The sequence below is a fragment of the Salarias fasciatus genome, chromosome 14, assembly GCF_902148845.1.
Source record: "Salarias fasciatus chromosome 14, fSalaFa1.1, whole genome shotgun sequence".
Classification (NCBI taxonomy): domain Eukaryota; kingdom Metazoa; phylum Chordata; class Actinopteri; order Blenniiformes; family Blenniidae; genus Salarias; species Salarias fasciatus.
Genome location: NC_043758.1, coordinates 31,887,441 through 31,902,193, shown reverse-complemented (window position 1 = coordinate 31,902,193; position 14,753 = coordinate 31,887,441). Strand labels below are relative to the sequence as shown.

The 14,753-nt window shown below is 43.5% G+C and overlaps 1 pseudogene; it reads left to right on the top strand.

Moving 5' to 3' along the window:
* LOC115400933 (protein-tyrosine sulfotransferase 1-like) overlaps positions 1-11,644 on the top strand; it is a 30,780-nt pseudogene extending 19,136 nt beyond the window's left edge.
* Positions 11,645-14,753: the final 3,109 nt, after the last annotated feature.

Genomic DNA, 14,753 nt, shown 5'->3' with positions numbered 1-14,753 from the left:
TGTTTTTCCGTCGGTGTGAGGGGAAGCAGGAATGCATAGAGAGTGAAGTCGCTGCACTTTGTCACGTTGTCGGGAGCATTATGACTCCAGTGGAAAACATTTCAAGACTTTAGAGACTGGGGAACGTTGCTGGAAAAGAAAATATGCACAAACATAGAAACTGTGGATAAAGTAGTCGAATTCAAACCCTTTTTCTGTAGTTTGTGGAATGTCACAGCCCTGATTTTACACTTAATCCATTGTTAATCCCCATCAGTTGGATCATACATCTGAGACCCTCCACATCTTCACTATTTATTTTTTAAACTAATAATGCATACAACTGCTTGGTTAAACAGCCTCCTCACTAGTCATTACTGCAACATGCTGAAGAGTTTTAGAGCTCACACAGTAGTGATGCTACATGGTGTTTAGCAGCAACCAGGAGGCCTAATGGTATTTAATAAATACTTATATCAATACTCTGTTTCCGTTTCTGTATCCTTTGAGCCTGATGGAGTTCATTAATTTAAGCTGGGCTCACCGGAGGAAGTCGGTGTGATTGTGTAGACAGGTGACGCAGACACACACTTTGGACCACAGAGAAAGTGTGTGTGCGCACAGACTGAGTTTGAGCTGGACATGCAGCTTACTGCATCGGCCCTCGGGGCTGCAGTCATTGCAAACAGCTGTTGTTCATCTGAAGCTCCATTGTGTAAAAGTGAACTGTTTCTAACACAACAGTGATTTATTGTCAGCTCAGCACACACAACCGTGCTCCCTAAAAAAAGTCGAGCAGCTCTTTGCAAACAGAGTCAGGACGGCCGTCTGCTCTGTCATTTCAATACAAGAAAACCATTTACCACCAAGCCGAGGTGGCCTGTGGTGCCAGTTCAAGGAGAGATTGTTACTGTTCTAACAAAGTGTCTCTCCTCTGCAGTAAATCAGAGCTCGGGGTGTCACCTCAGCTTACAAGACGTTGATGCTTCCTGCATACAAACCAGAGAAGTTCAAAGATGCTGCTGACATGAGAGGAAAAACTGTGGGCCTCATCATCTGGCTTCGCTCCAGTTGTGTAACTTTATTTTTTAAACGACCGTATGGAAGTTACCATCAGTGACATGATGAAAACAGCATGGTGAGATTTGACTGTGAATTTACTGTAAAATAATCAAACATTCACTAAACATCGTTAAAATGACATTCGTGCATGTAAGTATTTCAGTCTTTTACCAGATTAAGTATGAATTGCGTCTGAAAAAACATTTGGAAGCCTCTCTGGTGTATCAGGACATTGATCCTCCATGTCCAGATGTGAGTGTTGATAATCCAGATCCATCAGCTGCTGTTCCAGAACCTTCTGTGGATTGTTCCTCACCTTTTTAGCCTTCAGTTCCTAAACTATCTTTGTTTTCTTCATCACGGTTTCTCCAGTTTCCCTCACACTGTGAACTCTTTCTGCTCTCGAGCTCGACTTAAAAATCAACTGTGGACATTTTTCTTTTTGGAGATCTCTTTCTCTGTGGAGACCTTTCCTGGTAGAAGGTGTTTTTCTTGCTCTGTCAGTCAGATCGAGTAATGACAGATTTTTCTGTGGTCCGTTAGCAGCTTTCTGTCGTCATGTAGGGACCTCTAGTGGTTCCAGGTGGTATATGTTCATATATAAGTGGTTTCTTGATATAATCGACATGATGACCTAACTGAAATTTAATTTTTCACAGATGTTTGTCACGTCAAAACAACTGAGTAAATTCAGTACGACATATAATTGGACTTCAGCACAGGTTGGAACACACACGAATGAGAGATTTGAGGAAGTGAATCAGGTCTGTCTGCATTCGGTTGGCTACTCCTCAATATTTTTTCTCCAGTTGACCTGACTTCACCTCCTAAAGTATTTGAAACTCATAATCCTCTCTAAAGGAGATGACGAATTGCACACGATGCATTGGGAGAAAATACACAGTGGAAACATCAGGAAGCCGCCGTTTACTGCAATTAAAACTATTTCCTGGTAAGAAGAACTGCAGGGGGAAAAAAATGTGGCACTGGTTTTCATTGCCTCAGAATCTGGACTGATCATCTGAGATCCAAAAGATTCATGCTTGAGATTTTGAAGCAATCTTCTGCATCCGTCCTGCTCAGATGCCAAACTTCTCACCATGGCGATGCTTTCAGAATATAACCATTTCCCAATCCTGACCAGACCTGCGTGCCTTGTTGACAGCGTGTGTGTGTTTGAGTTCAATTTGTCAGATTTCAGGTGTTTTTCTGATTAGATTCCTCTGCTTCATCTCAGCTGCAGGCCTGGCGTCTCTGTTTCCTCCCGCAGAGGAGAACTGAGACCCAACCACTTTTTGACAACACTCCGTCTCTGTCGTTGTGTAAACGGGTGAAAACATGACTTCCATGTCACCCACTGGCCTACTGTGTATGTATGTATGTAAAAAAGTTGTTAAAATCCTGGAAAATACTGATGTTCTGGGTTAACTCATGTTTATGTATTGGATATAAATCAACAATAAACCTAAGGCCTTTGTCTATTCTTCTTTCTCTTGTGAGAAATCCTCTTTTTATTTCAAATGGGGAGGCACAAACAAAATGTTGTTGTAGCTGTGTTTGTGCTGCTGGATGGGTTTCCAGGGGAATCTTACTGGCAGCCTCAGTGTTTATGTAAGAACTCACTGTTTGGACTTTGCTTTTATTGATCTCCTCAGCGCCATCTTTCTTTTCTCTCTCTCCATTTTTCTTCAGTTTCCCTGCTCTTTTCCCCCCTCTGAGATTCATTCATGCTCCTGCGACTGTTTCTTTGAATTCTTCTCTGGCCACTCAAAATATTATCAGAGTTCAAAGAAACCAAGGCCATGCTCCCTGAGTGCAAGCGCCCCTTCAAATCCTCCACCGCGTTGCATAAGACATCTGGCAGGCAGCCCTGGGCTCACCACATGTGGAAATGCTCGCTGGCTCAGCCTCATCCCAGCATTTACCCCTGCGCTCCGTCTCCTCGGCAGCCCAGGTTTCACCACCGGCTGTGATGAGAGACGTGAGAGATTAAGGAGGCTTGACCTGCCGAAAGCAGCTTTATCTCAGCTGGCCTTTGTTGTTTTTGGTGTGAATGAAGCTCTTGCTCCATTAGATGTAATCCTCAGCCAGTTCTTATTCCAGCCAAAACTGGAGGTCTCCATCAAAGATGGTCCACTGTGACCATCAAACCAGCAGCAGCAGCAGCTGAACTGTTGATACCAGGCAGGATTGGTCCAAGTCCTCTTGATGTTTATACCAAGTTCCGTAGAAATGGAGACTCCTCAGACCTTCTGTGGTCCAGTCCTGGTGCAGACTCCTCAGACAGGTTGGAATCAGAAGTTCTTTGAGTTCCTGTTGTCTTTTGATCATCTCAAACCAGGCAGTCTGTTCTCCTCTGACTTCTGATATCAACAAGATGTGTTGGATCGGTTCCACACCATCAGTCCGGTTTGGAGATTAAGGTCAATGATCTTTTTTGCTCCTTGAACCTACGTGAAGAACTATCACTTGAGAAAGTAACAAATATGTTTTTCCATGGCACATCGTGGAACGTGGATAGATTGCTCTCATAACTTTGATCTAGCGAGGAGATGGAAGTCAGTATTCAGTTTTGAGAAGAAGAAAAGAGAGACATCAGTTTAATTGTTAGTCAGCCGATCAATGTATTGATGAATTGTTAGAGTAGTCAGTTTGTTATTGCAGTGAGGAAGTCATTAAAAAAAAACGAGGTTGCAGAGCTCCGTCCTGGGATTCCAGCTCATTATACTACAAAACTACAAATTGCATTGACCCTGAACTGAACCTGTCCACTAATGACTCATTTCCAAAGTCCCGTCTGCCTGCTTCACCCTCCGTTCTCCGACGCTGTGGCCGCAGAGATCGCTCCAGCCTGCTGTAAATGAGGCTCATCGGGCCCAGCTCCTGAAGCCGCAATCAATAGCTTTTAAGTGGCTTTGCAGTTGTTCTGATCCCTGGTGAGAAATGGATATTAAGATCAATAAGTTCTCGGTTTCTCTACACTAACAATAATAAGATGAGTTAGTGGAGCGACGATACACAAATGTCAGTGGAGTTGCTCTCCGGCGTTGCTAATAATATCACATTATTCTGAGTTGACCGATGTCGTGGTAGGATTCATTTCTCAGACCTCGACAGAGTTTTGTACATGAAACCATCTGCAAGATAAAACTCTGGAAAGATCCATTAATGAGAACTTAAACAAAGTTTACTGGCCTTCTCAGCTCAGACCAAACTGTTTCAGCCTCGTCTAATCTGTGTAATCATCTATGATTTGTTGTGGACTTTCTGTGATACTTAACTCACCATGGCCTCGTGCCCTGGTCTAATAAATCAACTTTAAGCTTGTTATGCTTAAAACAGACAGGGTCTGGCAAGCCTGTTCTGACTGTGACATTTTTTCATGACGAGGTCTGTAAGTTTTATTTCATTTTCTTATTTTACATCGTTTTTTCCAGAGAGGTTCAGCTGTCACGGAGACAGACTCCAGCATGAGAGGAGGAGTGCTGCATATGGAACACAAAGGATCATTTATTTCAACCATTATCTAAACCAGATTACCAGGAGCCTGCAGGTGGTTCTGATACACAGGTCTGTTGTGCCAGAACATCCCATGTGTGGGATTCCCAACGGTAAACGGCAAGAAAACAATGGGCCAAAGAGAAAGATGAAGCCACAGTAAAACATAAATTGAGTATCAAGACTGTTATGTAGAATGTGGCTCAGTAGAGACACCAAACTCCCCGAAACAAAGTGTAAAATCCAAAGAGGAAGTCATTGTTACAAAATACAATGAAGTAACTTCATTTCGCGTAAAGTATCTTTTAAGGTTCCTTCATTATTTTTGTTTTTTTGTGTGTTGGAGGTGGGGAGGTTACCCGAGTTCACAATGCCAAAAAGTTTGATCCCTTATGAAAAAGGCTGAGAAACACTGCTGTAGTGAGTGTTGAGGGTGTTTAAATAAAAAAAGGAAGTTTAAAAGCCATCCCATTCGTAGTTTCACGCCTAAATGCAGGAGTTGTGAGTTCAGCCAATATCTGGTACAGTAACTTCACAGCGCAGCTGAGATAAAGGCGTTTTGTTAGAGGAAAGTGTCTCCCATTAAAGCTTCCTCCTCAGAGAGAGGAAGGAGACCCCCTCCCTTGCTAATGGGCAGTAACCCGGCCCCTCCCCCCCTCCTGGGACTCAGGGGGCTGCAGTCGTTAAGCTGGAGCTGCACTCCGACCTGCGGCCCGTTCCAGCAGGAACCCCGGCTGACCCGGGATGAGTTCACTTATTTCCCTTCATATTCATTCACGCGGCGGTTTGGAGAAGTCGTTCATGGCTCCAAAATGTGGGACTGAAAACATGAATCACGAAATCCATTCATCAATATAATGCGTTGAGTAGCATGTCTTTCTGTGTTTAGCAGTTGTAGCTGATAGTTTGTTAAACAGCAGTAAGAAGAATGTAAAAGTAATCTTCGTTAGTGGTGTGTTTACTGTTATTAGCTAAAACAGAAGCGTGTGTTCAGTAATAAGTGGTGGTCTGTGGTCTGAAGTGTATAGTCGGGTTGTGTGGAGCAAGATGTGTTTTTTTTTTTTATTTATTCCTGATCGTTTTCAAAATGTCAAATAATCTTATCTATTGAGAAAACAAAGTGTGTTTTTCACTGGCTTGGTTTACCTTTTACTCAACGTCCCACCCTTTCTGGAGCTGGCGCAGTGTTTTAACCTTCTGTAAACTCCCGTGCTTTGAAATGAGAGACGGCTGCGACCGTGAGAAGCCCGGCGCTGCCGGATGGACCAGTGGTTTGGCCACAGGTGGACTCAGAACAGACTCGGTGTGGGTCGTAGTGTGTAATTGCACCACTAATGAAAAAGTAAACCATGGGCAGAGGTGCTGAGTCACCGTAGCTGTAATTAGAAAGCATGTCCCAGATAAAGAGGAAGGAGGCCAATGTGTGTTAGCTTCAGAGAACCGCTGTCGGTCGCCCAGTGGCCAGACGATGGCGGGAAAGAGGGCGTAATGTCGGGTATGTTTACTCCATATAGTATTGGACTCACTGATTGGTGAATTTATAGTTTCATCCTGTTTAATAGATGATTGGATTAACGATGTGCACTGCCCCCTACTGGATGAACTGATGAACAGAAAAAAGAAGCCACATTTCTTCAGGAATTCCAAAAGTAAAAAAGTAAGAGTGGTCTTTTCCCCGTGAATGGAGCCAGCTTTCATCAGGCATGCAGTCGTCCTGCTGATCAGATCAGCTGACTGGATGATCTGATTAGTTGTATCACCCCGTGCTGCTGAGCAGTGCTTCAGTTCATCTCCATATTTTGAACTTTTCAGCGGATCATTTTCAGGTGACACACTGACTTGTAGATTGAAGAGCGGACGGATTTATGATGTGTGTGTGTGTGTGTGTGTGTGTGTGTGTGTGTGAGTGTGTGTGGCCTGCTGTTAGAGTTCACACTGCTCCGTGTGTCCTGTAGCCTCCGTGAAGCAACACTCAGGAGAAAATCAGAAACACGTCTCTGGCTTTGGAAATCATTCCAGATCACGTTCCGCTTTTGGCCCCGTGCTGATTTTGGGCTAACGAGCGAGCGAGCAGGCACGCACGAGGATTACGGAATGAGTTTATTTCTGTGGGGGAAGTTTTAATAACTCCGGTCTGAGGGGAGCAGGAACTCTCTCTCCTCACATTCTGCAGAGTAAAGCACCTCGATACACACCCGCTCAGCTCCAACAGGAACTGAAGATCTGAAATGATGCACTGATCAGCGCGGTGCATGTGCTGAGCGGCTACAGCTAAAGATGCTCTGTGTCGACAAGTTACCCTCTCTTTCCGAGCCGCGACCACGGCCATATTCCCTTTTTCCTCCCTTTTTAGAGATTTCTCTCCGAACACATAAATACCACACTGCATACTGCTAGTTTCTTTTCCGTGAACAGATGATGGCGATAACTTCTGTTTTATGCCTGCTTACATACATCACAGGCTGCCATTCAGCGATCGGCACACAGCAAACTTCAGATTGTTTTTTTAGATTCACGTTGTAGTTTACAGCCTCTTCCTACCTGTGATTACTTTTATTAAATTTTAATTACTTATTCATATTATTACTAAATCGTCTGTTTTAATGCAGCTTAACAATATTCCACTAACATTTTTGATTGGTTGTCAGGTAGATACAGCAATAATGGAGGTCTTTCTGTGGGGGTGTAGCAGCTTTCTGCTGTCATGCAGTGGCCTCTAGTGGCCGCACGAGGTTTTTACAAGTATGTTTTGATGTATTAATAGCACAAGTCAAACAGCTAAGGAAAGTGTGACTATGGCCCTTTGTTCTTAAAGTGAGAAACAGTTGTTGGAAAATCGGATCTTTAGACTGAAGTTCATTAAGTCCGTGAATCATCGTCCTCGCTTGGTCAGACTGGCGTGAATAAACCTGTTGAGCATTTTCATGTTGAAATCAACTTTCTCATAGAGTTGTCTGCACTAGACGTGAGCCCAATCAGTCAAATAAGAAATTTGTGGCTTTGGGCAGTGAGGTAAATGAAATCCGTGTAAGATCGAATGTTTATCGCCATCTAATTTAGTGGAAACTTCACTACAAAAGGACCGAAAGCTCCATCGGTTTACTTTAAAGACAAGAAAAGCTTCCAAATCCAAACAATGAATAGATACCGTTAGTGGATTGTTCTTTTTCCTAGAGGTCTTTCCTTGAAAGAAATTCTAAGAAACACACCCTCTTCTCATGCCTCCTGCAGGACTCCAACCCCAACCCCAACCCCAAACCCCTCTCCCCGGTCTGACTGTATTTTTCTCCCACCCCTGCCTCCCCTCAGCTGCGTCTGAAGCTCTGGTGTTCTGGGTCTGGTGCAGGTTCCCCTCCCCCCCCCCGCTGAGGTTTCTGGACTCGTTGTTCACGGCGATGCAGACTTGACCTCCTGCTGCTTCCCTGAAGGTTCAAACCTCTAAAGCTGGCCCTTTGTTTTTCCAGGTCTTTAAGGGGGAATTTCAGCTACCTGATTTCCTAAAAGAACAATCACAGGTACAGTAACACCTCTGCCTGTTATTGAGCTTTTTTTTTTTTTTTTTTTTTTATCCGCTTTATTTTTTTCCACATTTTTCTGGTGTGTGATTTGAGTTGACCCATGGGTCGATGCGGTGGATGATCATGCTTCAGGTTTCCATCGTCTCCTTTTGTGTTCTCTCCTGAGTTTGCGGCCGTGCAGCACAGCCTCTCGGCCCTTCTCAGCTTCTCGGCTGCCTCCATGTCTCCGGCCTTCAGCTGGTTATTTTGTTTTTAGTCTCCTTTTTGTGTTCTCTGGGTTTCAGTTGGCTTGAAGAGCACCTCTGCCTCCTGCTGGTAGTTAGAAGAACGTGCACCTGTTTCCTCCATGCTTGAAACGCCTTCACTCGCTCTCTGTGTTTGTCCGTTTGTCCGGAGCTGGCAGAAGCTGACCTGTCCACTCTTCCTCCACAGATGCAGAAGTCTGCAGAGAGACCCAACCCCAGTTAGGAGCGCCAGCAGCTCGTCTCCAGGTAGATATCCTCTATACCCGACTGCTGTCACAGCGTGTCAGACGATGTTTGGGTCTTTTCTGACAGAGACTTTTTCCTAAATCATCCTTTTTAACACGGGTGCTGAATTTCCCCTTGTCCAAAGACATACTTTGTTACAATGTAACAGCCTGTCACAGTAGTGCAATATTATGAAAGTACAATGCTGTAGCATTACAGCGTTGAACCTTCTGATTAATAAAAATAAATATAAATATGCACATGTGGCTTTTTCTAATGAGTTTTTGGTACAGACTGTATTTCTATGTAATTCACTACTCTTTTTGTCCTCAAAGAATATAATGTACAGCAGGTATTTTTCACCTATTAACCCTTTGACCTTCCCTGTTCTTACATGCTGTGTATCTGATGAAATCCTCACACAGGAACTTTCCTAGACTATAAGTCGCTCTTCTTTTTAGTTGCCCGACTGCTTGTGCGACTCATACATCAAAATGTAGAGTGTGTACCGTCTGGGACCAGCACTGCATTTATGGAAAATAAATAGGGATTCACCAGTACCGATACCTGTATCAGGTATCGGCTCTGTTACTGCAGGCAGTATTCATTCTCTTGTAAGCTCAGCCTTCATTACCGTCATATGAAAACGTTTGGGCATTTCCATTGTTTTCTTGTACAGGTCATTGGAGATCGAATCAGCACCTTCATTTTCAGCAATCAAACAAATGAGACAAGTGGGTTAATCAGCCATCCAAATAGAAAAGTCATATCAATATTTAGTAGTTAGTAGAGCCTCCTTTAGCCAAAATAACAGCCACTAGATGCTTCCTGTAGCCTGTAACGATGGTCTGAGTTCTAGATTCTTCCATTCTTCCAAACAAAACCTCTCCAGTTCAGCTGGGCTTGTTTTCCTGTTGAAATATCCGGCATAGCTTCGTTTTTGTGACTGATTCTTGAAATTACTTTCTAGACTTTGCTGATATTAAGTGGAGTCCAGGCAACCTAGCAGCAGATTCCCAGTATGGACACAGCCCCGCAGCATGATGATTCCTCCACCTAACCTCACATGGGCAGTTTTAACACACCAGCTGATCTACACAAACTGATGCTCAGATCTACTCTGCAGTGTCGGCGCCCTCTGGTGGCCACATATATAATTGTTTTACTTGATGCATTGAGTCAGTTCCAGCTGTTGCTCTTCATGTTCATTTTAAAGCCATTTCGTGAGATTTCCTGAAACACCCAGGTGCAGTGTGTGTATAAGTGGAGGCCTCCAGAGGAAAAGAGTGCCTTATCCAGCCCAGTACTTTGGGGTGAAATTTGAGGATGAATCTAAAATGCAGTCTCGCCTTTCCAGGTGAACTTGATGTGATCTTCTCCAAACTTTTGAAGGTACACGACCAACTGTTCAATGTTTCTGCATTTTGTACTCTAACAAGTGTTTGTTCCGTGAGTGGACCAATAAATGACATGAATAAGTCAGAATAGGGATTTATTCACACAGTCCTCCTCATCATGCTGTTCCCATTTTGACATCTTGAGACCAAGACTGAAGGCTTTGAACACACCAGTGTGTTCAGCAGGTGGAGCAGAGACGGAGAGAGACTGGAAGAGCCACAGAAAGGCACAGAAGCTCTGGGATCAGCTGAGTGGCTCATGGAGGCTCAGAACTCTGAACCCAGAGCTGAGGAGCAGTAGGACACGACACCTCAGACGCTGTAGACTAGTCACATGACAAGCTGTGTTATATCCTCCAGTGTGGTTGGCTTTAGTTTCTATGAATTGTTTAACATGACAAAATCAACACTGATGCTTCTATGTTCGTGAAATAAAATCAGTGTGACATTTCACCCCAAAGCCTAATATCCTGAATATTGTGTGAGCAGTGTATGTCCGTATTTGATAGAATGATTTGACTTGGAACACATTGTCTTGATTTCGTGCATGGTCCTATAATTTAACCCAAGAGAAGCGTATCAGCCAATTGCTGCCTCCTGTAGCGAGGCTGATGTACTGTTTGGTTCACTTCCTGCTTTTTTAATGCAGTTTTGAAGTAAAGTATGCAAAATTCAAAATGCGAAAGAATGATTAATCCTTGTTTGTAATGCAGTAAAATATGGAAGGGTGTAATCTGGTCAATCAGGTAGTGCAGGACCTGAGAGGAGGGCTGGACTGGTGCAGTGCAGAAACACAGCACCCTCTACTGACCTGACATGTAAACTACAGATGCAATGCATGCTTTTGGTGCTGTGGGAGGAAATACACACACACACACACTGGGAGCACACAAACCACTACCCGCTGTTCCACTGTTTTGGTAAACAAAGGTGATTGAAAGTTTGAGACACTGAAACCCTTCTGTGTTCTGTTTTTTCTGTGTGTGTGTGTGTGTGTGTGTGTGTGTGTGTGTGTGCGTGTGCGTGCAGGAGCAGGCTGCGGTGGAGCATCACGGACATTCATTCACTCATCTCGCCATGTGGTGTGTGTGACCTCGGCAGGTCTCAGAGGTCATGTGACGGCAGCCCCCCCCCCTCCTCCTCCGGGCCTTCAGTGTTGTACTGTACTTTAAAAAAAGAAGAAAAAAAAAAGGAGCCCAGCTGTGGACTCCGCAGAATGTCTGCTGATTGTCATTTCTCGGTGTTGCGTCGCGCTCGTTCGATTCGTAGAGATGATTTCTGCCTATTTAGAGAGAAACTCTGTGATTCTGTTGTAAGAAACTGCAGTGAACCCCAAATCGCAAGACAATATTTATGAATGGAAAGTTAGCTTTTGGAAGATGCAATACCTATTTTAATGTTTCATTTTTTTCATGCCTTTGTATTGTGCAATGTCATGGGTACTGATCAGTCTGACGTATCGACCGTGATAAACAATGCTTTCTTTTTTTTAAGAAACTCGCTCCGTCTCTTTCTTCTCGTTCTAGTGTGTGACACATGCCTACAAGTTGGGCTGAGTAGTGTTACTAGTAAGGTTCGATTATTCACTAGGAGGCCCAAAATGGTCCTCATGAGTCTGCACTGAAATGCCTTGCTAAAGAGTTTACTGACACATCGACCTGAAGTTGAATATCAATGATCTCTAATAAAGGCTCAAATGGCTTGCCATACACACAAAAGCAGTGTTAGACGTGATTAAACTGTGACTGAAACAGTCATTTCTTCTGTGTACCAATATTTGTAAAAATGAGAATCAGTAGCAGAATTGGATGTTTCTCCTCCCGCAGTTCATGCAGGTTTCTCCACTGGTTCCTCAAACGTTCTTCAATGAATTTCAGCTCTGTAAGATAAAATTGACACATCAGCAACACTGTCCGTTCATCTGTGAGCTGTTTTATTTCCACTGCAGCCTGCTGAGCTTTCAGAGAGGTTTAATGGTGATGATCAAAGAGCTCAGAGAGTCCTGGTCCTGAACGCTCTTCACCACCTGGTGAAGTTCAGGATGATCTGTTCATTGTGACTGGGAATGTAACATCCGATACCTGCACACAGGAAGTGCTTCGTCACTGAGAGGACGGTGAGTTCGTATAAAGGACAGATTGTCACAGTAGACTCACCAACATCTGGTCTCACAGTTGTTCCGTTCACCAGTTTCACCAGCAGCTCCCAGTAGGTGTGTTCCTCAGAGCTACCAGCCAGGCCGTTCACACTCTCCAGGAAAGGACCGTAGTCTGGGTCCTGTGTGTAGCTGAACCTGCAGGACGGAACAGGAAGTCACTGATCCCTAGCTGCTCTGAAACTACTGACAGGGAGTAGCCGAAGTGCCATTGTGTTGGGTCTATTTGGCTATTGATCATAATTAATGATTACCAAAGGTATTTATTGATAATTGAAAGAATTTGAATCTCATATTTAAGAGATAACCTCAGGGCAGACCGGTGTGTGTACGTGTGTGTGTGACTATGCCTGTGATCAGTGTTGTATAAAGTATTTGAAAGTCATACTTGGGTAAAAGTACAAATACTTGGCTTGAAATCTGCTGTGGTACAGGCAAAAGTCACCTGTAAAATATTTACTTGAGCAAAAATCTTAAAGTGCCTCATATGAAATGTTCTTAAGTATCAAAGTAAAAATATGTACAAAGACATACATTGCTATTTTTTTTCTCTCACTGGCGCTATTAAACCAGCTTATGTTCCCTTTTAGTGGGTGAACAATCCAAGTCTTTGAGAATTCTGCTTCACAGTGATAGGAAGAGTTGATCATGAAGAATCAAAAAGCGACAATGTTATGAACGCTTGGCTGCTACAAGCTGTTTCATCTCTTGAATGTTTCCCTTCCTGAGACCAAAGAATATTTTTATAAACACAGATCTAAATCTCTCACCAATTTTTTTATAAACACTCTCCACCACATAATTTTAATTTTTTTGGAGCTATAAATCTCTTTCTTACTAATCAGAGCAGCCATCAGTGAACAGTTGGTGTTATTCCAATACGGACTATAGATGGCGCTGTGGCTTGGTTTGGAAAACAGTCTGGGAAAAAAACGAAGAAGGGTGTGGCGCTCAGTCTGAACTTCCTCTCCTGAAGAGCAGATCCCTGGGCGACTACTTTCTACTTCACTTTATTTGCAAACAGCAGTGGAGTAGAAAGTACAGGTAATAGTTTCAAAACGTATGAGAGTAAAAGTAAAAGTGTGCTATATATTATTTACTCTAGTTATAAGAGCAGATACATGAAAGATGTACTTAAGTCCAGTAAGAAAGTATTTGTACTTAGTTACCATACACCACTGCCTCTGAGAGAGGAATGAGATGGAAGAACTACAAATTCAAATCCCAACATGGCGGACAACCAAAAGACCACAACAAAATGGCGGATCAGAGCAGAGTTATCTTCACATGTGGCAGGTAAGACAATGGAGGAGAGAAGACGAGATGTAAAACCCACTTCTTTCTGTGAAACTCCGTTGAAAGCCAATTTCTGGATCAGTCTATGTGACTGATTTGTGTTGCATGTATGAGGTTGTCGTTGGTGTGTTGGGTTGGTTAGTAAAGTAAAGATTAACATACAAAACGAAGGAATGAAGAGGAGCATTTCAGAGAGATGCAGATGTCAAGAAGGCAGAGTTTCAACAATCTTCCTCAAACTGCCATCAAATTATTCTACTCACTACTGACTGAAACAAAAAGGAAATTTTCCAAGTTTCTCGGCATTCATTTGAAAACTCCCTTCAGGTTTGAAAGGTTTTAGATACTTCAAAGTTTAACAACCTAAACTTGTCCATTTATAGAGGGTTTTTCTTTTTTCTTTTTTTTAAGCAAATTAACCTTGTATTTTTCCACGGAGCTGCAGTTGATGCCAGAATCTTACCTGAAGGAGTCGCTGGACTCCATGAGTCTGGTCATACCTCCCAGCAGGATTCCTCTGAACTTCACATAAATGGTGTAGTTCATTTGAGGGGACTGCAACAGTTCATTCTTCACCACCACCTCAAAGGGAACTACGTTATCTGGAGAAAGAGCGACCCCAGAAAATTGAGCAGAGATCAGAGTCAGAGGAAGCAGCAGCAGCAGCAGAGCTGCAGACAGGAGAGCAGGTGGAGCCATGGTGGAAGCTTTACCTGAAGTCTCTGGGCCCTCTGCGGGTTTTATTCCTCTCAGCACTGTTGACACACAGCACTGTCTGTGTTGATTTTGGCTTCAAAAAGTTGTTTATAGTGTTTTACAGGGATTCCCTTTAGGCTTGAGTCAGCAAGTAACCAGAAAAGTGAACAGAGTGCTACAACACCAAACAGCTCAAAAACCACTCAAGAGAGACAGTCAAGGTCTGTTTACACGACAAAGGTTCAAATGAACATGCTGAACATTCGTTGAAATTTGGGTTTCCGCTTACAGAGCAATGGTGCTCAGAGCCTCTGAAAGCACAGCTTTTTGAAAGCAGCTCGCAAGGTGGAACTTTTCAAAAAAGCTTGCCCCTACCCCTGTTGGAAACGGTCTGGTAACATCTCCTTATTAGTGGCAGAAATGTTGCTACTGCGCATGCACACCTCAGCCACAGTCAAGGGTTCTTTATCTGGGAGGAGTAGGGTGGGGTGGGAGGGGGCGTGGGGAGGAGGGATTTTTTTTACACCTTCATTGTATTTGATTTGCTTTCACACTGCACTTTTGAGAAGGGACCAAACGCCTTGACAATGTGATGCAATTACAACAGCTGCTCATTTTTTGGGCGCTGTTGCCTGAAACAAACTCTGACCAGAGAGGCAACAAAACCTAATGAAGAAGAAAC